The 26,546-nt window shown below is 40.1% G+C and overlaps 1 protein-coding gene across 8 annotated transcripts in view; it reads left to right on the plus strand.

The window, feature by feature from the left end:
* Positions 1–26,546, plus strand: part of sulf1 (sulfatase 1) — an 86,203-nt gene that overhangs the window by 17,231 nt on the left and 42,426 nt on the right. For 2 of the 8 annotated variants that reach the window (XM_044339093.1, XM_044339096.1), the window contains exon 2: positions 10,071–10,120. The exons of 4 other annotated variants lie outside the window; for them this stretch is intronic. The gene's annotated coding sequence lies outside the window, so the exon portion shown is untranslated. The remainder of the gene's footprint in view (positions 1–10,070; positions 10,121–26,546) is intronic. 2 more of the 8 variants (XM_044339094.1, XM_044339098.1) reach the window with 1 other exon arrangement.

Consider the following 26,546-nt stretch of genomic DNA (forward strand, 5'->3'; position numbering starts at 1 on the left):
TTAATCCATTACTCTGGTGAATGTTTTGTTTACCACATGGCTGCCAGGGAGTCTTTTTCACAGTCTTTTGATGGACTCTTTCACTTCTGTTGAAATGTGTCTTTAATACTAGTGACCTCACTCAGCAGGTGCTGGGAACAGCGTGGCATTTCCACTTTCTCAGGCATTGTTTCCTTGGCAGTCTGCTAATCAGCTTCAGTCTTTCCAGCTGTAGCCAACTTTAGCCTGTTATACATATTTTGTTCAGTTTCTTTAGTCAATATTTACCTTGACCCTTAGATGATCAGTTACAATTTCCTTTGTAAATAATGTGTCCTTTAGTAGCCATTTACATTCATTACACTCAGCTACGCCTTTACAACAGTATGAATGACAATGACTGTCGTTGCTGCATCTCAAGTCAAAGCTCTTCACTTCCTCTCGCCCGCCTTCTTCTCCACCTCCTAACATGTTCTCTGTTGTATCTTCCTTACAACCCATGACTATAAAATGCTAATTTGCCAGTCAGTTGTCTCAGGGTTTTGTTTTTGGCAGCTGAAAGCAGACCTGACCTGGCTGGGACAGTTAATGGTAAGTGAGGGACAGCTGCTCTGCACCTCACTGACTGTGTGAGAAAATGGTCATCACAGGACTCTCCTCAGGGCTTGACTGTTCTCTTCCCTTGGTTTTGTCCTTTTGGGAATGGAGCACTAGGCGATTCAAACTCATGTCCCTGTTACAACACAAACACAGCTTCTGCTGTTGTCTGCTGTGAGTGAATTTGTCCCAAAAGCTAGACGTTACCCGGTCATTCTGAAATACTCTGAATATAGGTCTGTGTTTTAAGGGTCAGACATTTCTGCATCTTTCTTTATTGCTGTCTGCTCTAAAGGGCATTCCTGGAAAAAAAGACTTCATTTCATAATGTGAGAAACACGGTTGACTTGAAGTTTTGAATACCTTGTTGAACAGCCAGGAATGTTTTAGTGAGTGTGCTTTTATTCTCTGTAAAGTTTGGTCATAAAGATGGACGGCATCCTGTTGGGCTGATTGACCCACTGATGTGTGGCACCTATGTGCCTTGTGCTAAATGTGTTGTTTGTTTTTTGATAGCTCAGTATGTACTCAAATTGGATTTATGTCCGTCTGAGCAGCGGGTTAGAAGTTACCCCCAAGAGAATGTGCTAAAATAAACTGTTATGCCCCTATGGATCCTTTGGGATTGCCCATAAACCCAAATTCTTCTCACAACTAAAATCCCCTTGTCTCTTGTAATGAAAATGTGAATGGAAAACTGCAGGACATTCATTGGTTGTTTTTGTTAGGTGTCTTTTACACATTGAGTAGAATGTCTGCTCAGGTTAAGGTTGTAGTTGTCCATATAAATTATTGGTTTGAGATCATTGCAAAGGTTTCTTGTGTGTGTGTTACACTTTCAACACGTTAGTTCATTCACAACTACAAACTCCAATGCAGTTGGTATGTCTTAAGCCCCATGAAACTTTTTAATTAGTCTAAGCTGGTTCAGGGCTGTAGGTGTGAGTGTGGAAAATACCTTGTGTTCTTAATAACCCACTAAGCAGCCACAAGTTCACACGTTCACATTAAGACATAATAACTGAACCGGCATCATTTGTAAAATCTCAGCATTTGCAGGCTGTGTACATGGTTTAAGAGAGGAAGAGCAGACATCCAGGTGTAAGTGAATGTGTGTGTTAATGGCTGTTGGCTGTGTGACTGCAGATACTCACTAGTCAGAGCGGCCGAGACTTGCTGATAAGATCTGGAGATGCCTCGAGTTATTGGAGTCCCTCTTCGAAGGCTGTCATTTCCTCTTTTAAGTGTCTCAGTTTAAAGACGTAATTGAATAACCTTTATTAGCCTGTTAGTTCTCAGCCTAGACGTCCTGTGCTTCCTTGTACACTCTATTACCTGTCTTAAGTTGTGCTGTTGAAACCGATATGCGGCTCGTGAAGTCGGCTGTCAGAATGAGAACAATGGCCTCTAACATACCTTTTTATAGAGAATATGTTTGCTTTGGATCGAAATTGTATTTTAGATTACATGAATGAGTGCAGGCATGTGAACTTATTTATGCTACAACTTTGTAAAAAGAGACAATGCAGGTTTAAACAAAGCGTTACAGACTTCCTTTTCAGAATGTGCCCCCATGTTTACTGGATGTACAAACTGAAAAATTCTGGAAATGTAGCCAGTCTTTGATGCGCAGTGTCTGCTCCCCAGAATTTGATGTTATCATCACTCAATAAACTATGCTGAGGGTGAACACTTGGATAAGCACCAGCATATCATCCTGGTTTTCCTCAATGGACAGCCTATTTTAACGTTGAAATAGGTCCAGGATCCGAGTGCTAGTATAACTCATCAGTAGATTTTGTTTTTACAACTACATATAAAGGTTTCTGGTATTTATCTCCTGGACACAGATTCTTCCCAATAGGCATGTTTACCAGTGTTTGATGAATGCAAGGAGTTAGACTGTGCTTTAAATTGTTGTTGTCAGTATACATCTGAGGGGAGTTAAAGGAGGAGTGACTCTTAGTTATATTAGCAGAAAATCGTCTTTTCTTCCTTTTCTGTCTTTTAAAAAAACACACCAGTGCCCCAGAGCCCAAAGAAAAGCTCATGGCAATAATATCTGAGTTAGAGGGATATATTTTCAGATATATATTTCCATTGGCTCTTTTAGGAGCAGTTTGTATTCACACTACATCTCCCCCTGACCAAAAGGGTTGCATCAAACCTTTTCATTATCACTTATTCTTCCTTTTAGTCATTTAGTGCGTAAAATGTCAAAAATAAAGACCAATACGCATAAAAAGATTATTGTATTAAAATTTTGAATTGCTTATTCTCTGTCTCTCACCAACAGTCAAAAGTTTTCAATTCACACTTATATAAAAGACAGAAACACACAGATTCTCACATTTGAGAAGCTGTAAATGGGAAATGTTTTGTATTTTTACTTGAAACTGTTGTCCATTGATTTTCTTTTAATAAAGTAATTGATAAGTTAAACTAAGTGTTTCATCATTACTTGCAATATTTTCCTGTGGCTTTATGAAATGTAATGCAACCTTAAGAAATCTCACATTGCTGAGTTTATGAAGCCTAGGGTGACGGGGATTGATTGGTTTTTATCCAAAAGTTGTAATTAAAAGAAAAAAAAAATCCTGTTTCAAAAAAAAGAAAACATTTTAAGTGGTGCTTAGGAAACGCTTTACCCATTCAAGTGGTAGCTCAGGCATCCCAGCTCCTCAGCTATTAAGAATGACCCAGCTAGTGCCATGTGATCAATGTGTTTTCTTTTCCTCTTTCAAGTCCGTGATGGTCCTAAATCGGTCCTGCAGCCTTGGCCTGTCTGGCCCTTCTCCCAGCCACACTAATCAGGGACCCTTGTGTATGCTTGTCTGGCTCTTTCACAGCCAGCCTGGGAGCTCCTCTAATTTATGAGTCATTTCCTAAAGAAAACATGCCGTCTCAGCAAGTCCTGATATAAGGATACCTATGGGTGGGACAGTTTAAGTGAGGTTTGATTACTGAGAGGGTGGAGGGGGTTTGTAGAAGAGATGGAGGAGAGAAGATGGAATGATGTCTGATAGGAGAAAAGAAGGATTTATGAAGCACCTATGACACCAGGGAACATCTGGAATGATGGCAGAGTAAAACGGATTAGAGGAAGGCAGACAGAAGGAGAGCGAAAGCTTAAGTGAGTGATGAAAAAAGGGAAGTGATACACCGAACAACAAAGATGGACATCTAGACGTAGCAGAATGTATGCGACTTTTAGAAAATTTAAATGGGACCAAAATGAAATCCTTAAATGCCTACACAGTTACAAATCTCAACTAGAGATACATTCTTCGCCTTAGTCTGTCTCCCATTTTGGTTTAACTATTGGGTGTTTTGAAATAGTACTCAGATCTGTATTCTTTTTGTTTTTACTCATTCAACTTGTACATATAACAACAAGACTAAGAGTCTAGAGCCATGCTGGTGGTTCTGTGAAGCTGTACTGAGTCACAGGGTTGCTTCAAAATAAATGCTAACACCAGCAGCCTCAAGGCAACATGCTGAAGATGGTGATGTTTAGCAGCTATACTGTTTACCATGGTCATCTTCCTGGTTTAGTGTGTTAGAATGCAGATGTTTGCTAATTACCAGTAAACACAAGTACAGCTGAGACCGGTGGGAATGTCATTTTGTGGGTATTTGATCATAAATAAAAGTATTGGACAGATTAAAATTTTGATCTAATGAGGGCTCTAGATGAATATGTTAAGAGAACACCCACTTTATTACAGTTCATCAAGGGGAATATGAATGTCTGAATCCAGTTTCATTACAATCCATCCAATAGTTGTGGAGACATTTCATTTAAAACCACAGAGGCCAACCTTATGGTAGTGCTAGAGGAAAGGTCAGGGATCACACAAGTCATTGGGATTCATCACCTGGGAACCATAAATCTTAAATGTTTATATAGTATGTTGTGCCAATCCATCAGGTAGGACTTTGATCTGCTGGTGCTGTTAGATGAAAAGTCAGGGGATCGCCAGAGTCATTCGGATTCATCCTTTGGTGACCATGAATCTCTGCACCACATTGGGACACCACAGTGGTGGTCCAGACACCCTCAGGTGGCTAAAAAAGGTTACTATATTGAGGAAATAGCCCTACAGTAGAAATAATTATAACCCTACATGGAATAGTAAACAACATCGGTGTGGTCACTTTCTACCTATTTGAGCAAAATAGGGTTACTATTAGGGAAAGCTATGAGCTGTTATTACAGCACCTGTGTTTTTAAAACTGTATTAAATGGTCTTAAGGGCTCTCTGTTCAGCAACACTGTTAACATTGCTATGGGATAAGGTAATCCTTCTTTACATTACTATAATATAAGGGCTAATGTTCTTTTTACTGTGATTATATAGCTGTTAAAATACACACGGTCCATAGCTAGAGCTCCATATTTCTAGCATGAAGGAAATCATAGCCCCCATTAGTAGTGTTCCATTTTTACAAAACTAGCAAACGTTGCAGTGTAACAGATTGACAAAGGAACCCTGGACAAGTAAGAGACCTCCAACTTTGATGTCGGTATGAAGGCTATTAACTTTACCTCAAAGAGAGCAATGAAAGCTCTTTCTTTCCTCCTTCTGGCAGGGTGTCTCGCTACTCAAGTCTGTCCCTCTTTCCTATTGTCTGTCCAAATCCATCTCACTCGTGTAAATCTGTGCCTCTTTAGCCAGGCAGCCTTTTACTCACAGCCTTCTTGTATCCCAAGGCTACAAAAATAAATATTTCAAAGTGCAAATGCCAGTGACTGTTCCCTCTTACACAGGAATTATGCATGGGATATTTGAGGCTGAGCCATATTAGCTGTCAGATGGGAAGGGGGGGGACTATATTAACAGGTGTGTTCAATTTCCATCTCTTTTATTTATTTGTCAGATTATCATCTTTTCTTTTGGTGTAGTTGGGTTCAAATAAATACAGGAACTGCCTGCAATGCTCCACTGGGTTGTTCTGAATTTAGCTGATTTATTGGTGGACTCCACAAAATGTTTGCAGTGTTTGTTTGATTTTTGCTAGGCTGGTTTGGTCTCTATATGAAAAGCCTCAAAGTTAAGCCATCAGGCTCTGATGAGCTCCAGTTGCAATAAATTATGGCCAGTTTCACAGAGTCACCTCCTGTTATAATCACTTGATAGTTCAGTTTTGTGAGCCAGTATCATAGAGAGGGTTATCGTTCATTTCTTCTTTCTCTGTCATTCTAATTTTACTCTTCTAGTTATAGTGTATCAGCACAACCTTTTTTCCTAAATCATGGAGAATATGAGTCACTTAATTATAAATCATTTTGTGCAGGATAATGCGTCCATTCTCCTCATGGCTGGCAGTTACTTGATTAACCCAAGTGGTTCTCATTTACTGTGAACTTATTGGCATATCAGCTCAAAGTGTAAATAATGCTGAAAGACCACAACAGCATGGATTGTACCATATAAATAGAGTATCTTGAGTTTAATGTAGCACTTAATTTGCCTAGCTAGGGTTCCCTCAGCTTTGTGTCCACACATTGCTGTTTCACATTTGCCTTTGTTTACTATTTGTGTAGCTCAAGTGACCACTACTTATTCACTTAAGGGACTAATTTACTAAATGAGTCCTGGCATGCAGTTGTTTCAGATGTTTTGGGAAACCTGGAAGAGTATTTGTAAGAGAGTATTGCACAAAATTCATCCCCATCCTCATAGAGGCAAACAGAGCTAAGTTATCACGTCTTCAGTCGTTTATGGACAGACTGTGCTTCTGTTGGTGAGTCCAGATGTTTCTGCAGTGCTTATTAAACAGTGAACATATTGTCATACTGTAGAAGCCGTAAATTCTTAGAGCGGGAAGAAGGCAAAAAATGATCTTTTCAGATGGTGGAGTGGAGTCGTTTTCAGTTTACACCACACTTATAAGAAGTACTCCCATCACACCACTTTGTTCTTTTGCTGCGGTCTTTTTATAAACCTGGAATAACAGGTGTTTTTCATTGATGTTGTTCTTAACACAGTCTTTTAGTTTACCGCCTGTCTCTTACTGTCCTCCTGCTGGGAATCCTGTCTGGGATTTGTGGTTTCCAAATCTCACCTTTTCACACTGAGCTACTGTAATTGCTCTTTTCTATGTGGAAAAACAGATATATCTTTCATAATAGAGAGGAAATGAAAATGTATCAGCTCAAGTGTTTGATTTTTTTTTGTTTTATGGATTGTACTAGTTATGCAATTTTCTTGCTTAACCAGATTTCCCTTAGTCTACATACCGTGAAGTTCACACAAATGAGAAATTTTATTGTATTAAAAAATGCACGTCAACATTTATTGTAAGATTAACTTCCAAGGAAGCATTGAGTAGTCATCATTCATCACAGCTGGCAGCAGCTGGTAAAAATGCAATGAACAGATCATACTCCACCCCACTTGCCTGCACCTTTTCAGTGATGTCTGTACTTGCAATGTACATTCACTCCCAGGATTACCGTCAAGGCTGGCTCCCATTTTCAAAGGCTTTGTTTGAGAACCACAGCAAAAGTGGTGTTAAAAGTTTGGAAGGCTGCATAAAGACAACACAGTGTACTCTCTCATAAAGCAGCGTGAAGGAGGACAGCCACAAAGGCCTTCAAGGGCATTGCTACAGCAGTCTCAAAAGTCCATTCAGACTTCTACAGAGTGAACTAGTCTGGCTTGGCTTCTCGGATAGGTATTCTAAACAAAATCTCCTGATAACAGATGAAGAAAAGTGTACAAGCCAACAGTTTTCCAGAAATGACAATAAGAGGAATACTTCAATATGTTTAAAAAAGTTGTTTTTTTGCTTTGAGTTTTTACTGGCACAGAGGAGGGTATGATGTTGAAACTCCCTTGAGCAGGCAAGTGGGTCATTGAGTTTATCAAATGGGCACCACCCACTACAGATGTTTTATTGAATGGCACATGACAGCTTCTGAACCTCCCAGTTAACCCAAGAATGACATATACAGTCATATAAAAAGATAGGAGACCCCATGAAAATCTTTGTCTTTTTCAGCATATTTCAACATATGCACATTTGATCTTCATTTTAACATAATTCATTTTAATATAACTAAACAAATAAAACTCAAGAAATGTCTTTAAAAAATGATTTGTAAAATGTAATTAATAGAAATTAAAATTTCTTGTGAGGAAAAAGTTAGGACACCCTCACATTTATCTCTAAAAAAATTAGAATAAAGTGTACCACATCGGGTGCAAATGATTAGAACATCGTTGGAGAGGATTTTGTCTTATTTAAATCTCAACATTTAGTTTGGTTTGCTCTTGATTATTGAAATGAGTGGTATCACCATGACGAGATCAGAAGAGCTCTCTGAGACCTTCAGAAAGAAGGTTGTAGATGTGTATGAGTCTGGGAAGGGATGTAAAAAGATCTCCAACCAATTAGAAATCAGCCATTGCACTGTCCGGAAAATAATTTACAAGTGGAGAACTTTTAAAACAGCAGCCAACATTGCCAGGTCATGTCCCGTTCTAGCAAGTTCAGCCCAAGAGCAGACCACAAGATCCTTAAAGAAGTCTCCAACAATCCTAAAATGTCATTACTGGACCTACAGGTAGCTCTTGCCACAGTTAATGTCAAAGTACATGCATCTACTAATAGAAGGAGACTGCACAAGTTTGATTTTCATTGGAGGTGTGCAAGGAGGAAACACTTGCTGCCAAAAAAGACTTCTGGAACAATGTGCTTTGGACAGATTAATCCAACGTTGAATTATTTGGGCACAGTAACAGAAGACATGTTTGGCGCAAACCAAAGACAGCATTTGAGCACAAGAACCTCATACCGACTGTGAAGCATGGGGGTGGAAATGTCATGGTTTGAGGCTGCTTTACTGCGGCAGGGCCTAACCAGCTCACGATCGTAGAATCCACTATGAATTCTTTATTGTATCAGAGGGTGCTTGAGGGAAATGTGAGACCATCAGTCCAAAAATTGAAGCTGAAGCGGATGTGGACCATGCAACGTGACAATGACCAAAAACATTCCAGTAAATCCACTAAGGAATGGCTCAAAAGAAACAAATGGAGAGTTCTGGAATGGCCAAGTCAAAGCCCAGATCTTAATCCTATTGAGATGCTGTGGGGTGATTTGAAACGGGCTGTGCATGCAAGAAACCCCTCAAACATCACATAGCTGAAAGAATTCTGCATGGAGGAGTGGGAAAAACTTTTTCCCAGTTGATGTCAGAGACAGGTAGACAGTTATAGGAAATGTCTAATTGAGGTTATTTCAGCCAAAGGGGGCAACACCAGCTATTAGGGCATAGGGTGTCCTAATTTCTTCTTGAGTAGGAATTGGTATCTTTTTTCATTTTTTGTTAAATAAATGATAACAAAGTTAAATTTTCATTGTTTTTGGTTCAATTACATCATCTTTATCTATAGATATTGTTTGAAAGAAGATCAGATATTTGCCGTGTTTCCACTACATGGTACCAGCTCGGCTCTAGTCGCTTTTGGTACCAGGTACTTTTCTTGATTTTGTTTTCCACTGCAGATAGTACCCCCTCAGTGGGGGTACGGTTTGCAGGGATGACCATTGCTGATTGGTCAAACACACACATCACGGCTGCTTCAACTTGTGTACCGTTTCATTCATGAAACAAGAAAATACTCTATTATTGATTTAGGATCAGTTTAGGACGAGGGGAGGACATTTCTCTTTATTTGATAACGTTAAAGGTAAAGTTAGGCTTCCTGACTGATTTTGAAAAAAATGAGAGAAAAAGAGAGAGAGAGTGTGAGCGAGAGAGAGACCACGGCGGTGGTCAAGCGAGGCAAGGGAGCCATGGTAGAGAGAGCAAAGCAGTGAATGAGCCAATCGGTGGTCTGCAGTGTTTTCCTTTAATATCGGCTCAGCTTGCATGGAACCTCAACAGAGGTGATACCAAAAACAGTACCAAGTACTGTCCACAACTTTTGCCCAATGAAAAACCAATGTGGTGAAAAAGCGGCTATTGATATGTCCATATTTCTTAAAAAAGAACTAAATATTTCATGGGGTGTCCTACTTTTTTACATGACTGTACATGCACACATACTCTCTAACTTTCTCTTTCTTTCTTTTTACAAAAACTTGAATAGTTATTTGTAATTGCTAAAATGTTAATAGACAATTGTGGTCCTCCAGCACACATAGAACAACATTTGTTGACTTGCCACTTTGCTTTTTCATGCTTTGTGCAAGTTTGAGCAAATTAGACTGTGATTTCTCATATGTAACAGTAGTAAAAGATTAATTCACTATAAGGCACTCATAGTAATAGCTCTGTCACAATTAAACATTGGCTACTTTTTCAAATCGAGTAACAAATTTACTACTAGCTGCTGGATGCAGCTGAAAAGGGTCCCAGAGAGGCATCTAAGAAAAAAAGAGCATTGACTGTATTTTTGGAAAAATCCTCTAAAGGGTGACAGATAATATGTGTGCAAACGTGTAATGGATGAATTGATGATCCCTCGATTTTCTTTCAGCACAGTTACAACTGAAAAGGCAGGGAACCATGAAACAAGCCAATGAACAGGTCAGCTAAACTTTATACTCATGGTGTATACATCTTGTCTAAGACATGAGAAAGAAATCCATACTGTTGGTTTGCAGCTGGTATCCTTCCTTTTCAGCTAGAGACACTGTCTTAATGTGAGTCATTAGTAAAGAGGACCAGTTATTCAACGGCTGGACAACACAGATATCTGTCAGGGGAAATACTTTACATTTTTTATAAATTTCCAGTTATGCGCAATTAATGCCCAACAACCAGATGGTAATTCGCACAGAGGAATCCCTGACAAGTAGGAAAAAAGCAAGTTTTGTTTTTCTTAACAATACTGGCTTTCTTCATTTCCCTCCATCACTTTCACATAGACACTTAAGAACTTATCAGGGATGGTTTTCTCATTGGTGGGAGGAAGATAAAGCTAGTTTTTTGACATTTAGCCCCCCTCAGCTGAGGCCCATAGGCCCCTTCTTTTCAGCTGCTGGCAGAACAAGGTTGCTACTTGTCCTAGAATCTCAGTGCCATAAATCAATAGACAACCAGGATTTGGAATCCATCTATAAACCAGCAGCAGTTTTGATAGATATCTAGAATAGAGATGTCCAGGGTAAACAAGCATTGCCAGCTCTGCCATGTTGAACATTTGCCTGCTATGAACCTAGAGAACACCAAAAAATGTACTTAAAAATGAAAACACTGGGGCATCCTGATGGCCTGCTGGTTAAGATGCATACCACATGGGCACAATGTCCGCGGTTTGATTCTGGCTGCGGACGTTTGTTGCAAGTCATACCCTTCTCTCTACACATGTTTCCTGTCTCTCTGCACTTTCAACTATCAGAAATAAAGGCAACAATGCCTGAAAAAAAATCTTTAAAAAGAATTTAAATGTTATTTGTTTCTGCACCCACTTTTCGACCCACTGTAGTCACTGGGTGGTCATGCATCGTTTGCTTTAGATGACATGTTCAAAGAAGCAGATGGACGCCAAATTTGTTGTTGATTTATTGCTTTTGACATTTAGCGGTCCTTTGTGAGATAAAATATGCGCTGTATTTATATTTTGGTGTTGTATACTGGTGGTCCGTATTTAACCCCCTACTCAAAGCTGTAACCATGCATCTGCTTTAATTAAAATAATAGGGAGGTAGTTTTCCTGGTATTTAATCTTTGGGGCATATGATAAAATGCCCATAACCATTCTTTGAATTTTGTTCTGTCGTTTGATTGGCAGATTTCACATTGGGATGTAGAACATAAATATTTTAACACCTGAGCTTGGTGTGCCAAACCAGCTTTCATATTGAATTTTATCAAAACAAGGATGGAACATCTTACTGCAGAATAAATTCCCCTGTTATTAAATTCCACCCACAACCTCACTTTTGGGGTCTGAGGTTAGTGGTGTTGTTCTGGAATGGCACAGCATGGGTGCAGGACTGACATTCATTGCTTGGCATATTAGTGTGTTGGTGTTCTGTCATGGCACTATGAAGATGGTTTGTCTGGGACCGGCCACATCGTTTACAGCATGTACCACCAAACCTCAAGCAGGAGGGGAGTTTTCATTTTTTTCTTGGTTTGCTGGAAATGAGTGATGTAATTTTTTTTGCAATCCTTACACTGTCTTTGTGTTGATTAAATAATCTTTTGTTTGTATGACAGTTGGGGTTAGTTGGGGTTTTCACTGCCTTGTCCGTTATTTACACCCACTCAATGGCATTTGATTCCTCTGCTGTGACTCAAAACGTATGAAGTCAAATTACTGTAAACGCACTACTTTTTAAGTCTTACAAATGATTTATCGATTAACTCAAGACGACCAAAAATATCACACACATTAAAATTCAACTGCTTTTACACAATGATGTCATACATAAAACACTGTGGGCCTCTGCGTTCTTAATGATGTGGTGGGAACAATATCTTCTACGGCATCAATGCGGTGATATGGAGTCTGATTAATGATCTGGAGGACACACAACTAGCAGATGGTATGCTGATCTCATGTTTTTGGTGAGCTTGTTTGAGTGCAGCAGCCTTGAAGCCTGTGCTTATAGCAACATGTGGAGCAAGGGGCTGTCATTAGAACAAGCTCTTTATAGGGGAGATGGAGACCAATCCCCTCTGACTGCCTGCAGACTAGTCCATGGCTGTTGCTGGTGGGTTCTCTGCCTTATGTGGGCTGCAGATGGGTGGGCAGATACTTGACGAGAGCGCCACTGCCGAGGAACAAGAGACTCAGACAGCAGTGGCGTAAGGGGAAAGTATGATTGTGATTTTTTTAAAAGGAAATATTTTAATGCTTTCAGTGTGGTTATGGCCCATTGTGTCCATTCTGTGTCACTGTTCCTATTCTTTCATATCAGAGGTATTCCCCAACACGCAGACTGTATATTTTCTGTATATGATCTTTTAAAGAAGTAGTTATTAGCTTTGACATTTGCTGTAGGGAAAGAACCTCTTTACTGGAGACATGAAAGCCCTGTTTAAAAATGTGAGTCCTTTCTATAAATTGATCTATCAGTGTGTATTGTCTGATGGGACACGGCTCCTGAGGATGGTATGGCGGGCCATTATTGTTTTGTCAGATGGAAACCAGAAATTGCTCTGGCCCTCTGACTGGGTGCTGTGTGCAGCACACTGATTAGAACTGCCATCACAGGGACCTAAGGGAGCCTTTCGAGAAATCTTAGAAGGGAGCCGCTGCAGCGGAAGTGAACCACACGACTTCTGAAGAACATCAGTGAGGCTAAGTCAAACTGAGATTGTGTAATGGTTGTCAAATTGGAGGTGAAAGAACTGCATGCAGTGGATAAGTCCTGACGTGGTTCATTAAAGATAAATCAGCCACTGCCTAAATCTTCTACATTACACAAATACAGTTAGACAATGTTTGGTTCTCATTCCCCCATGGCTGTGCAGGGGATAATATCTTGGTAAAATTTCCAGCAGATGCACTCTATTTTTTTGGATCAAAGGGCCAGAAAACAAGCATAACAACATCATGCCTACTGTATTTCACATCTGGACCTGGGGATGTCAGTCATGTGTGGGAACTTGTCATAATTTGGATGAATCAGCCTTCACTCTTCATCAAAGGCATACTATTGTGAATTGCAGATAATGTGGTTAAAGTCAGATTATTTTTCATAAACTGGGATTGTTTTACAAATCTAAGGATTTCGCTCCTGCACTTGTGCTGACCTCTGAATTGTAACATAGATGGATGAGGTACTGTATTCATTGTACTGTTGGGAAATCTATTTCACTGAAAAAATTCCAGTGGTGTAGGTCAGTATCCTGGTGGTATGATGTATGTAATGGGCCTCTTCTAATAGGAAAAGAGTTAGAGCCAAATCCTCTTTTGGATTCAACTCTACCATCAATTTAAAAGTACAACTACTTATTTTTCTGCATCATTTAGTATTTTTGCTTATAGGGGAATATCTCTGCTCCAAGATAACTTGGTTTATTTTAGTGTAGACAGCTGTCCTCAACAGAGATTAAGAGAAAAAGAGGCTTGTATAGACCAGCGTAGAGGACTTGTGAGAACAAACTGAAAGAGAGAATATCAGAATAGTCAGGTGATTTTTCTAATTTCGATCAACAATCAATATGAACCCTCTTTGGCTTTTCCAAGTCAAATAAACTGACTGTGAGCCAATTTAATCATTTGTCTTCATCACTGGAACCGGACAGATTGATGACACTACAGTCACAGATATGTGATTTATTGGTTTGTGTGGTTGCGTGCCAAAGAAATGGCAGATGTGAATGATCATTTTGAGTGGCGTACCCCTCTAAAAGGCAGTTTAAGCTAATGTGTGTGTGTGTGTGTGTGTGTGTGTGTGTGTGTGTGTGTACCCCTCTAAAATGCAGTTTAAGCTAATGTGTGTGTGTGTGTGTGTGTGTGTCACTGTAAATAAGTGAAAGTGGTGTCCTGGCCAGGCCCTGCTGTTCCTACTCTCCTGGGCTCAGGTTGCAGCTCCCAGATGGTTCCTTAATCTGTAGGTCCCACTCAGGTCAGCTCCAACAGAGCCAGGTAACACGAGCCAAACTCATAACCCCACCATCCTCCTAAATGCATCCATAGAGACCTAGACAGATGACTTTAATGTCTTCACTTCTTCTGAAAACCGAGCCACATGGAGCTCAGCGAGCTATGATCGAGCAGAAGCCTAACTGAAACCTATTATCTACAAGACCTGCTGCTGTGAGCTAAAATCCTTCTCGCTGTGTGCATTTGATGAGCAAGCATCTAACCTGCACCTTTTTGTAAGAGCGCTTGAACATGATAGTGGTCAGATTACCTAAGACGTCACCTCATGTGGTGTTAAAACATCTCATCACTTCCCACTCACTACACACAAACCTTATATCTCTCCTATATGTAGGCGTATATATGTAGTGTGTAGGCGTTTTACAAAGCGTAGGAGTTGAACCACTTTCCAGAGCTGGACCAAACCGCACCAAAAATGCTGTTTGTCAAAGCCATAGTAAGAAATTACAGCACACTCCTGAGGGTTTGATCCCTGGCCAGATAAGGAACTGCTTGACGAGATTGGGTTACCCCCCTTCCTAGCCTTGGAAGAGAACAACCACAGCAGGTCTTGAACCTCAAGTGTGATAAAATGCCTCCCTGTTGGAGTTCTCCCATCTCCTCCTATGTGTAATGTCTAATCATTTCCATGCTCCGATATCAGTTGACTTGACAGGGTTTGGGTGTGTTATTGCAGCCAAGTTACAGCTGGAAAGCTTTTCCAGGCCAACCTGAAGGGTGTGAATGAGCAGCTGACCCATAATTTCACATTCCAGCTTTAAGTGTTTTGAAATTAGCCCTTGAAATTGAGGGGTTTTGAATCTGTCTTTGCACCTTTGATCTCTTCTATCCTATTACTTAAATGCTGGGCTATGCTCTCCTCTATCTTTGACTTTTGTCTTTGTTTGAATTTCTTATATTTTATTAGTTTTATCTTATGGGTTTGGTTGTGATATATAGTTTTCTAATTCCTCTGCAAGTTAAATAGAGCATTATGAATGATTCTAGTTGCAGAATAGTTAGCATTTTTGCTATTTTACTGCCATGTATGTAACTTAAAATTAGGCAAAAATAAATGGATCCTTTTCCTTTCTGCCTCCCTCTAGACACCGTAAAACACCTTGAGATAAAATTTTAGTGCATAGGGTAGGCTTTCACCAACACAGAAACTACTCATGCCGGCCACTGGTGTAAGAACAGGGTCTTGTTGTTCAGCAGGTTACATCAACACCCCAACATTTTTAAGACTTGTACAGTCACTTTTTGAGTACCTGCATTCAGTCCTTTGTGTGCTGTCTCACAAAATGAAAAAAAAAACCCCTCATAAACGCATTGTGAAAAGTATTGAGGTTGATGTTTATAAGAAGGTGCAGACGTTTGTGCTTGTCAACATGTGTTTTCTTTTTTCCACTGACCCTCAAAGGATTCCAGTGATCTTAATGAAACCAATTTTCATATAAAGACGCCTTTTAGCTTTGGCTCCTTGCATGAAGGCAGTAGCATTTTTGACTCAGCCGCTGTGAGGAGACCTGGCCTTTGAAGTAGCCTCTGGTTATTTTTCTGCTTGACAGATCAGAGCAACTGTGCAGAAATCAAAAGGGAAGTGCCCTGCCGCCCCAGGTAAATGGTAACTCAGGACTGAGCCGGGACATTTTGAAAGCTAATATGGCTACTGCTGAGTTAGGGCCATCTGGACAATTTGCCCTCCATCCAAATTCTTGAAAATGTGACGTTTAATAGAGTGAGATTGTGTGATGCACTTGCGGGTCTTGTGCCAGTCGTACATAATATGACTCATCAGAAAATACTGCAGCACACCTCTGAAAGCGTGAAAGACGGACCCGAGTCTGAGACATGGTTTGTTGCTTGTGAGTTGTTGACCAAGGCTATCAAGGCATGTCTGACCAATCTCCACTCCTATAGCAGGAATGTAGTGTAAGGAAAAAAAGTGTTCTTGAGGCTCTAAGGATCCCACATAGCACCTGGCGGAGTTTCCCCCATGAGAACAGTAGGTATTGAGGGATGAGACACGGTCAATTTAGCTAAGTGAGATGTGCTTCTTCACCAAGGAATATCTACCTCCCTTCTTCTCCAGTTCAATTGTCCCCTTACCAGGGCAACGGGGGGGAGGAGGACAAGGTTTCCACAGCACTTGCATTTCATTTTCCAATGCCCCCTGGAGGTTTCAAAACAAGCTCTGGGGTTAAGAACAAAATCGCTGAAAGCCGTTACACCACAACTGATGCCTAGTCAGGTCTGCTTCTCATTGGAAGGGATCCTGGGTGAGGGAGAGGGCTTACTAGGAAGGCTCAAAGTTGCAAACAATCAATGCCACATTGGTGCTCAACCCCACTAAAATTATAGAAGCCATACATACACACATGAACTGAAATGGGATGTAAATAAAAAGAACTAGATTGGCAAAAACTGAAAATAAAATGTTATATTGTCTTTTGTAACTGTAGTATTATGAATTAAGTATTATTAATGATGCTGATCATTTTCTGTGTTGTGTAATCTGCCCCCTTGTGTGGCCCACATGTTACTTCTTCAGGAGATTCTGGTAACCAGTTGACCACAAACTGCATTATCTTTTAATTTGTTTCAGCAGCAGGGTCTGCAACAGTTTCGGCATGCAACCTCAAATCAAGCAAAACTTATTTGTTGAAATATTCAATATAAAAAAATATGTGAGGTAGAAATAAAGTATTCTATATTATTCCAGAGAACAATCTTTTTGTCTTTTGTAGATGATCTGTATCTTATTAACTAATGGCAGGTTATTCTCCTCACTGCCAGCTGTGCTTCTACACACATACAAACACACACACGCCATTAAACTGCAAATAATACATAAGTAAGCCAGAGTCTGGGTGCATATGTTTGTTGGAAAGAGAGTCAAACAAGCGCTTATTCTTACTCCTGACATGGCTATGGTGTGATAGGAAGGAGAGGCATGTTTTCAGAGTGACTGTATATCATTCTGGCTGCTTTGTATTGTCAAAATAATAATGGGCATTTTTTTTTCAATTTTAAACTGTCAATACTGTAAAAGAATTCCCAGTTTGTCCAAATATGAAATATTAATCATGACGTGTGGCCTCACCACACAAACCATTTTTGTTCCTATCCCACGAAAAGTACTGCTGTCATAAGATGCATGAATCAGCTATTGTAATACTCTCTTTATGACTAAAAAAAAATAAATGGTTGTTTTTTCTCACTCAAAATCTTCCTTTTTTTCAGTTTGCAGATACGGAAATAAATAGTAGTAGTAAATACACTGGTCCTTTTATTAATCAATTCCAGCTTTACATATAAAAAATAAAAAAAATAACTTGCTTGACACACACAAATGAAAATTAAATGAGTAAATGTGGTTAAAATGTTAATGATAATTTCATAACGGCACGGTTGACAACGCTCTGCACATTTTTCTGTGTGCTATATAGATTGGCATACAGTAGTGTTGTTCTTGTGCAAGGTTGTTTATCTAGACCAGTGGTGGAGATGATTTAGTGTTGTCTTAATACAGCTGCTCGTGGCCCTGCTGGGCCCAGGAAAGCTGGGAGGTCTGGGAGTCGAGGAAAGGAGTCAGAAGAGGATATGGGTAGAGGAGAAGATTTATCTGCAGTCCAAGCTTAACCTTAGCTTCACTTTACCTCCAGACCTCTCAACTCCCAAGGATACAGGCACACAACACACCAACTAGCCAGCCAGATTGATGTGGGAAAAGTAACTTTAGAGTGTTAGAGTTTCTCATTAACTGTCGTATCTGTAAAGTCTCAATCTCTGTAAGTGAAAATGACACACATGAACACACAGTCTGGTTTATACACTCACACTGTATGAACCCATAAATGATGATCACTATATATTTTTATTATACCACAACCCAACAAAATATTTTTTTCAGATTTGGATTTATCAAAGTTCTAGTTTGTTTCTCTTTTTATTGAATCATTTCTTGTAGGCCATTGTGTTGACAGTGACATATTTGTCTGGCTCTGCTTTCAACATGACAAAATTTCAAGATAGCATCCTGCAACAACTTTATTAGGCTATATGTCTTAACCATTCGAATGGAATCTGTTGGGCTTATCAGCAAACACTGTTTACAGATCTGTTATATGCGATAAATTAAGTCTCTTTGATATAGTAAGAACTTTTTCTTTTTAAGAGAAAGACTGCCTTAGGGTTTGGTTCACACAGCACTGAGGGGCTGATATCTGATAACCTTCTCCTATCCAATGGATGGCCAGAACAAACTTGCCAATAATGATTGGTATGTGTTTTAGACTGAGCCCAGAGCTGATGCTGATGTTGGACAAAAAAAAAAACTCCTCCAGATATTCTGTGAACCACGCTTGCAAAGATTACGCTAGCACTGTTTCATAACATCTTCTTATTAAAAAAAGAACTCCTTGATCTTTTTTTCCCATTGATGAGGCCCATTTTAGAGGGGATTATGGGAACATCATGAGGGTTGCTGCTGTATTGTTCTGTTGCTAACATTAGGAGGATGTAGGGCTTTAATACTTCAATATGTTTTGCATTAAGTCTGAGCATGTTTGCCTCCCTCGGGGAGTTGGACATGTTAGCAGATAGCAAATCTTTCTTTAAGCTCAAGTTTTTGCATACCTGTTGGGCCTCATAAGCAGGGATTTTAGATGTGTGTTAGGAGGAGGGGAACAAATTGAGTCTCAGGGTGATGTGTTGTTTTTTATTGAGAGATCCTTTAAAATTGACTCCAACCGTGTTAGAATGCCCAGATGTGGAAGAGAAGTGCAGGAGAAGAAAAAGTTCCCACGGTCATGGAAAATCTGGAAAAGTCATAGAATTTTAAAATCTAATTTTCCAGGCTTGGAAAAGTCTAGAAATGAAGTAAAATCATCAAAAGTTTTGGAAAAGTCATGGAATTTAATTTTGTTGTTTGTAATGAAATTAAAGGTTGTGGATGGTTATGGAAATTATATTACGGGTCCTTGAAAAGTCATGGAAAAGTTTTGAGATTTTGTCTGTGGAAATGTGTGGGGAAAAAGGTGAGAAAGAATAAAGCAGTACCAAATAAATTTTTGTTACCTTACATACATGTTCTCTGGTTTTGGCATAGTTGTGTCTGTGGATTTGAGGCTTGGTTTCTTTCCTCCTGCTAATAGTGTACTGGCCACTTATTGGCTCCCTGTACACTATTTCATCTCAGACACACTGCCAGCATGGATAATTGGCCCTCCTACTAATAAACAATGACAGGAGTTGACTCTCCTTTGTGTTTATGTGTGTGTGTGTGTGTGAGTGCGCATGCATGTGCACGTGTTCCTGTGTTTTGTATTATGGTCTGGGCAAACCCATACTTGGCTCTGTTTGAATGTGGTAGGATAAAGGCTCATACATTTTAATATATTGCCCCCATGTCAAGCAAGAAGGAGCAAACACAATGCCACGGGGGAAAAGCTATTTGGTAATGAGAATCAGCTTCAGAAGCACCAGTTTGAAAAAAAAAAAAAAAGGCGACTGCTGCCATGTATTTGACACTTGGGTCATCAGGTTAGACATTCAGCCTCTTTTTCTTTTATTGTGACCTAATAGAACCAGTAACTAGTGGATTCATGAGTGTCCTTTTTGCTCATTTTCACTTTTTTCCCCCTACATTTTCACCTATGCATTATAACAGTTATAAATACAGCTTATTGAAAACCACTTGTTAAATTTAAGTCTTCAATCCTCTATCCAGAATAAGAGAAATTATTTAAACTTGACCTCTTGCCCCTACATCAATGTTCTCCACTTAAACAGATTGTGGTTTACCTGACTGCAACATTTGCCTCCTCTCTACTCACTACTGAAGAGGACTCGTTGAGACGAGGGGGATTTAGTGAGAGTCCATGACCAAAGTGTCATACTCTACTAATCCCAGACCTCTCTGACTCCTCAAACCCAGGTCAAAGGTCATCTCACCTCACCACTCTGACCACATACAATACGGTCAGGGTCAGTTTATCTGATAGGAGTAACGTGGCGTTTAGGTGGAACTGGACGTTTCCTCCAAGTCTTGTCGTGGAACATTAAGTAATGCCGCAAAGCCGCTACATTGTTGAGGGATTATCACTCTGATTGTGGGCCCTTATTTGTTCTATTTATAGCTGTAAATAGTGGCATTTCTGCTCCTTTCCAGATGGCTTTCATGGCTAAGACTTGCATGCCCTTGACAATTGACTCCAAAAGTTTGGCTTGTGCACAACACACTGGCACCACACACATATCTCGACCAAACACTCTGTTTGCCTGCTGTGTGCCTGTGAGTAATTTGGAGTGCAGTGGCCTTGTCAGTCAAAGTCAGAGCAAAAGGGCTCAATTTGAAGTGTTTTGTATTCTGGGATATATTTATATAGTTTTAATTGTGGTAGAAAAGACATTGAAGTGAAAGCCCTTTGACTTCCTGTTGATCTAGAGTTCTGTATTTGTGGTGCCAGCAGCCTAGTTTTCTTTGACTTTGTTTAAAAACTTGAGGTTGTGATTTGTATTTGGCTGATGATGCGAGAGGACCGACTTGCTGTTTGACATGGAACACCATTGTGTAATGCAATCACAGGAGATGCCAAGAGCATGGGGTTCATATGGCAAACGTGATGTTATGTGGAAAGTGCACTGAGCACATTTTATAGGCAATTTCTGTCACACTTTTTGACTCCACATATTTGTGGCTAAAATGAGTTACTGTTTCCCCAAAACGGGATTTACACAGCTTCCCAAAACTGAATGATTTAACCTGATTTATCAATAAGTTCACAGCATGTGGCATCAAACCCTCGCTTGCAATAGGGTTAAACTACCTTGATCTCTTTGGCAGGTAGTGATCCCGCTTTACATATAAAGCCAAACACCTCAGCTGTGTAAAGCCGTCGTCTCTCTAATCCACATTTTCCATGTCATTCCTATAGACTGAAAATTTGCCAGCTACATAGTCCTCCTCCTGGAAAACAGAGAGCTTAACTATTATAACCAATTTCACATAATGCCGCACCCAATGGGAAATCGATCTAAAATGATATAAAGGGCTAAATAGGCTTGTATATTTATGACTGTAATATTAATACAATATGAGAAGTTTTCCTTATTTTTTTACTGATTGCCTTTTTGTTGTTGATAGTGGTCTCTCCACTCATTTTTAGCCTGAATTATCAGATTAGAAAAATACTTGTCTTTGTTGCCTTTTGTAAACTTGTCAGTTTACCTCCCTGATTGTATTAACATACCTGGATAGGAGTAGACAAGCGCAGAAAACTCTTCCACAGCTGAGATGTTTTGCATTCTGAAAGCATATTTATCTAAGCCATAGCCTATAATATTTATGACTGTTTTTTAATTCAGCAAGCGTACAGTTTTGATTTCACGATCAGCTCGAGTAGTGTACAATATGTGGCAAGGGGTCCATAAAGACTTTAACATGTTTTATCCCTCTATTTCTTACGTGTATTTCAGCATGTCTGACACCAAGCTAAACACATTCATGTCTGTATAAAAATGAGACACTATTATTTCAGTTTTTTTCAGGAATTTACCCTGAACCCTTGTGTTGAGTTCAACTGCAGGATGGTTGAGTTCATCAGTCGTATTAGAAATGTTAATTTCTAAATATAGCTACTGCTTTCAACATGTCTGTGGCTTTGCTAGTGAATATCCTATCACATTAAAACAATATGATTGGAAGATTTCATTCCACAGTGCTGTATATCTTTTTGTTTTACTTCCAAAAACACACATCTTGATTTATGGGTATAAGAAGGCGGACATGTACAGTACTGTTATGATACAAATCCCCCCTACCTCCCACCCACTTTATCCTGCTCGGCACCAGCTCGGTCATGAAAGTCTTCAGTCATTCCGTTACGGATGTTCTTTGGATCCTTTGGCCATCTGGACCCGGACGGGAACAGGAAATGAAGAATGAGGAATTAAGAGGGGTTCTTTTTAGGATATGAAAGCTTGAAAAAGAAAAGCTGAGCACTCCTTTTCCCAGTTTAAGCCTGGTCTACACAAATTGAGGCCCTTTTCCTTTTCCTTTTAATACCTTTCTTGCCACTTTTCTTCTTCTTTCCTGACTTTCCTCCAGCACTGGGTGATGTTTTATTCAATGTAATATTATCAAGAACAATGCGGTTCACAGCTCTTATGTGTAAATAAATAACTAGTTAAATTTTAATATTTGCCAGAGCATGAGAGCTTAAATCCTTGAGTACGTACATGTTGATGAAATTTTACAAATTTTTTTGTAAACCCCCCCAAAAAATAACACAAACTAAAACAAAAAACAATATTAATTTTGTCCAAATTGCTCATCTCTATTTTCCCTCTATTTCTTCTTCTTCCTCCGTGATTTAATTTTGCCCTCTTTGTTAATCTTTCTTTCCATCCTTCCTTGCTACAAGGCTTGTCACAATTAAATTTCACTTGTCCCTTAATATTCCATCCAGTATATCTGCCAAACACGCTGCCAATTGGAGCCTTAGATTGCACCAGTTTTGCCCCTAGTGTTTCAGTGAGTGCAGGCAGTGTTATCAGATGGTCCTCAGAACATTTCAAGAGCCCAACAGGCTCACCAACAAAGGAGGGGGGTGGAACATCTCTTTCCATACCCACAGTGGGAACAGGGAGAAGAGAAAAACACAGGTTAGGTTCTGATAGCCTTGCTCTCTATCGATACCTCCTTTCTGAAATTATGATTTGAAAGTTCAGGCCTTTGTAAACACTGCATCTTTTGTGTATCTTCAAAATGCTAAGGGAACTGTTATTTCTATAAAAGTGCTTTTTTTTCTTTTTTTTTTTTCTTTGACTGAATAATTCACAAGATGATGCCCGTTTTCTTTTTTTGGCCTCGTCATTGTGGCTGAGATTCCATACCCCAAGAGGGAAGATAAGCACTTACTAGGAGGATATTCTGAATTCCTGCACTGATTTTCTCTCCTCTAATGTCCCTCTCTTTTCTGGGGTGTATTCACTGAAACAACTCCATATCCATGTCATCTTGGAGAGAAGGTAAATCCACCGAAAGATTGACGTTCAGATAGATGATATTACAGTATTATGGTCCTCACTTACCTACCTACCTGCAACATCTCGCTCTGACACATACTGTAGCTTATGTCCCCCCCCCATCCATATTTTTTCTTTCTTATTTCTTTTCATTGTAGTCTTTCTTTGTGATTATGCGGCCGGTTATAGAACAGCACACAGGACAGTGGAGGAGCCCCATCTCCTCTCATGCATATTCAAGCACGTGTGCACACGCAAACTCGCACACTGTGAAAGGCAGCTTGGCTCTTGGTCAAGGGATCTTTGCTAAAGACTGGCCCCGGACAAGAGAGCTGATCGCCAGCCAAGCAGGACAGTTACAAAGTGGAGCACAGGAGGCCCCACCATGTTTGCAGAGATCTAAAGCTTTTTTCTCTAAAGCTTTGTTTGCATTTTGTTCACTGCAGCAGCTGAACAGTACACAGAAAAGCCTTTTCTTACCCTTTCTCTGTCCATACTCTTTTCGCTTTTCACTTTCTCTGACTCGACTGCCTTCTGACAGTTGATTCAATTCCTGTGTACTAAAGGAAATTATGTGCTTAATTGGATTATTGGGAGTTTTCTTCAAATGAGTGCTCACCCACCCACACAGCCCCAGACTCAGAATTCTCCTTTGGGATGGGCTGTCTGATACGTGTTTCCAGACTCCGGAGTCTGCAAGATCAGTGTGACATGAGAACCTGGGAGTTTGTTTCAATTTAATACCATTCAGTCATAGTAATTACAACAAATGTAATGTAATATTCACATCTTAAAAGGTTATATTTACACTATACTCACTTGATTACTGAATAGTTTTCAAAGCAAGGCAGCAGTACCTCCTGAACATTCACACTATTATGAAAAAAAAAATCATTTGGCTCTTTATTCCTCTTCTTTTTTCTCTCTCACTTGCACAGAAATATAGTAAAACAATGTGAAAACTGAAGCTGATATGGGGCATGAAAGCAGGTCTAGCTGTCAGACATCTCTTCTGGCCATCACCTTCAGTGTGCTACTTGGCCCGGGTTTATAGAGACACAATAGTGTCCAAACGCACGCAGGCATCACTGGAATTTGCACCTGTTGGAGACCTGGCTCCTGTGGTCTTCCTCCACTCCTGAGAGCTGACCCTCTGGCTCTTTCTCTGCAATTTGCATTTTTTAATAACCGAGGGGATGACCGGAGAGTGGTGGTATGGAAATGATGAAATAAATCTTTAATGAAGCAAAGTCGGCAAGAGAGAGTTGAAATGGGTAGAGAGCAGAGTGGATGATGAGAGGCCTGAGAGAGACGGAAGGGTGAACAGTGTATAAAAGAGGCTGGATGAGGGAGCTTAGAGAAGGGGAGGGTCCTGCTCTTGTACCTATTCTCATACAAATGATCTCTTACGCTGTGTGGCCCTTCAGTGGGTTATAAACATCCCAGTGGTTGTGCAGTTGTGTAGTGGTGAGCTGTTCATGTTACTGATTTTCTCCTAGAGCGAGGAGGCCAGTCCAGGGCACAGATTAAAAGGCCTCTCTTCCCAACCGCGTGCGAATCACAAATCACATAGAGCCACAGTGCTTCCCCTTGCCCAGGAACCCAGCAAACACCCTGTAAAAAGCCACAGCCACATCCACATGTTTTCGTCTTACTGGGCACAGAAAACATAGTTTTAATTAAACTAGCGTGTGTACCACAGTTTCCATGTGGAAGCCAGTGCTTGCAGTGGATTCCTATAAACTTGCCAATTTAGTTCTTGTGCCTCATTATTAGGAATTCCGCTCGCTGATTGCGCTTAGTTTGGTCATGGCTGTAATGCGATCGAACGTACAGCGGGACTGATCATTCAGCAGAGCTGTTATGTCGTGATGTATCATCTAGCTACTATATGTCAACATGTAGTGTATGCTCTAACCTGATCTTCCTTGTCCATGCCACGTTGTGCTGACAAATGAAAATTCTGTCCTTATCGTGGCCCGGGGCCAGTTAAGGCCTCTGAGGGGATAATTGAATGGCCTATCTGCCCTACGCAAATCCTAATTCTCCCTCTCAACAGGCCACTGGCGGCATGCTTTATGGGATTATTTTCAACCCGGCATTTCGAACGTTGTAGCATACATAGGCCTTCCTTCCCACGTACAGCTTTCCCCCTTTTCTCCTTGTTCCTGCCTTTCACCTTCTCGCCTGAGAGGATTAGTAAGTCAGGCTTCCGGAAACAGAGCACCACTCGGTGAGGATGAGACTTCCAAAATCTCCTCAGAGACAGGAAGGAGCTGGACACTGGCTCTATGACAACAATTACCGCTTTTTGTCAATGTCTTTTAGGGGTCAACATTTTTAGAAATTAAAGTGTTGGCCTGTTTTTCACAGAGAATTTCAATGTAAACAAACACTTTTGGAGCAGATAGTTTGGCCGCCCAAGAGACTGAGTGGAGTCTGTGGAGTCAGAGGGTATGAAGGGAAATGATTATTTGCTGAATGCGTTATTGTTTAGTGGTGTGGAGACTGTTGATTTGTGGCTACGTAGGAACTCTGCTTGAGGGGTCAATGATATGCTTTACCATTGTCCTTTTTCTTTTATCTCCAATAAATCTTTTTGGAGGCAAAAACACATTCTTTGTCGGGATTAAAATATATCCATGTCTTATTGACAGTTCCAGCAAAAGGGTTCATATTTAGGTGGGGCTTAATCATATTTTATACTGAACCAGATTACCTCCTGTTGTAAGACCAGATATAGAAAGTGAAAATTGATGGGAAATTGCGTGGAATTCAAAGGCCCATAGTGTGGGTCCTATTTTGGTCCAAGTGGAAAAAGAACAGCTGTTACTACTACTGAACTTAGTATTTAAGATTAACCTATTTTTGTGTTACCTCTGCTGCTCCAGTATGAGAGATGTTAAGGTTACTGTCGTGTCCACAGGAAAGACCCTCTTTTACAAGGTGTGATGAAACCAAAAGCCACAAATGAATGGCATTTTTTGATTTAATAACCTCATTACTGCAGCTTATCTTCCTAATCTTCCCAAGCCCCCTGCTGACATATCCTTATTAATGTTTTGGTCACTTGTACTGCTCTTCTCTGACAAAGGCACCAACACGTTTTGTGAATTCAAGACAAAACTGCGAGTGGAATTTAGTTGTTTAAAAAGTCTTAAAGGTCCCTGGGGCTTTGCCTGTGGAACCTGGTCACTACATGACTGCCATTGTCCTACCTGTCAGAATGTCTTTCATCTTCTTACTTGGACCCAGGGAGAGTGATCTATATCTCACTGTTGTATCTGTCTCATATCTTCATGGCTTACAGCACTGGTTCCCAGCCATTTACCCATTTACTGAACCTTAAGGCTATCCCAAATCATTTCCGTCATCCTG

This window comes from Thunnus albacares, chromosome 21 (genome assembly GCF_914725855.1).
Source record: "Thunnus albacares chromosome 21, fThuAlb1.1, whole genome shotgun sequence".
Classification (NCBI taxonomy): Eukaryota; Metazoa; Chordata; class Actinopteri; order Scombriformes; family Scombridae; genus Thunnus; species Thunnus albacares.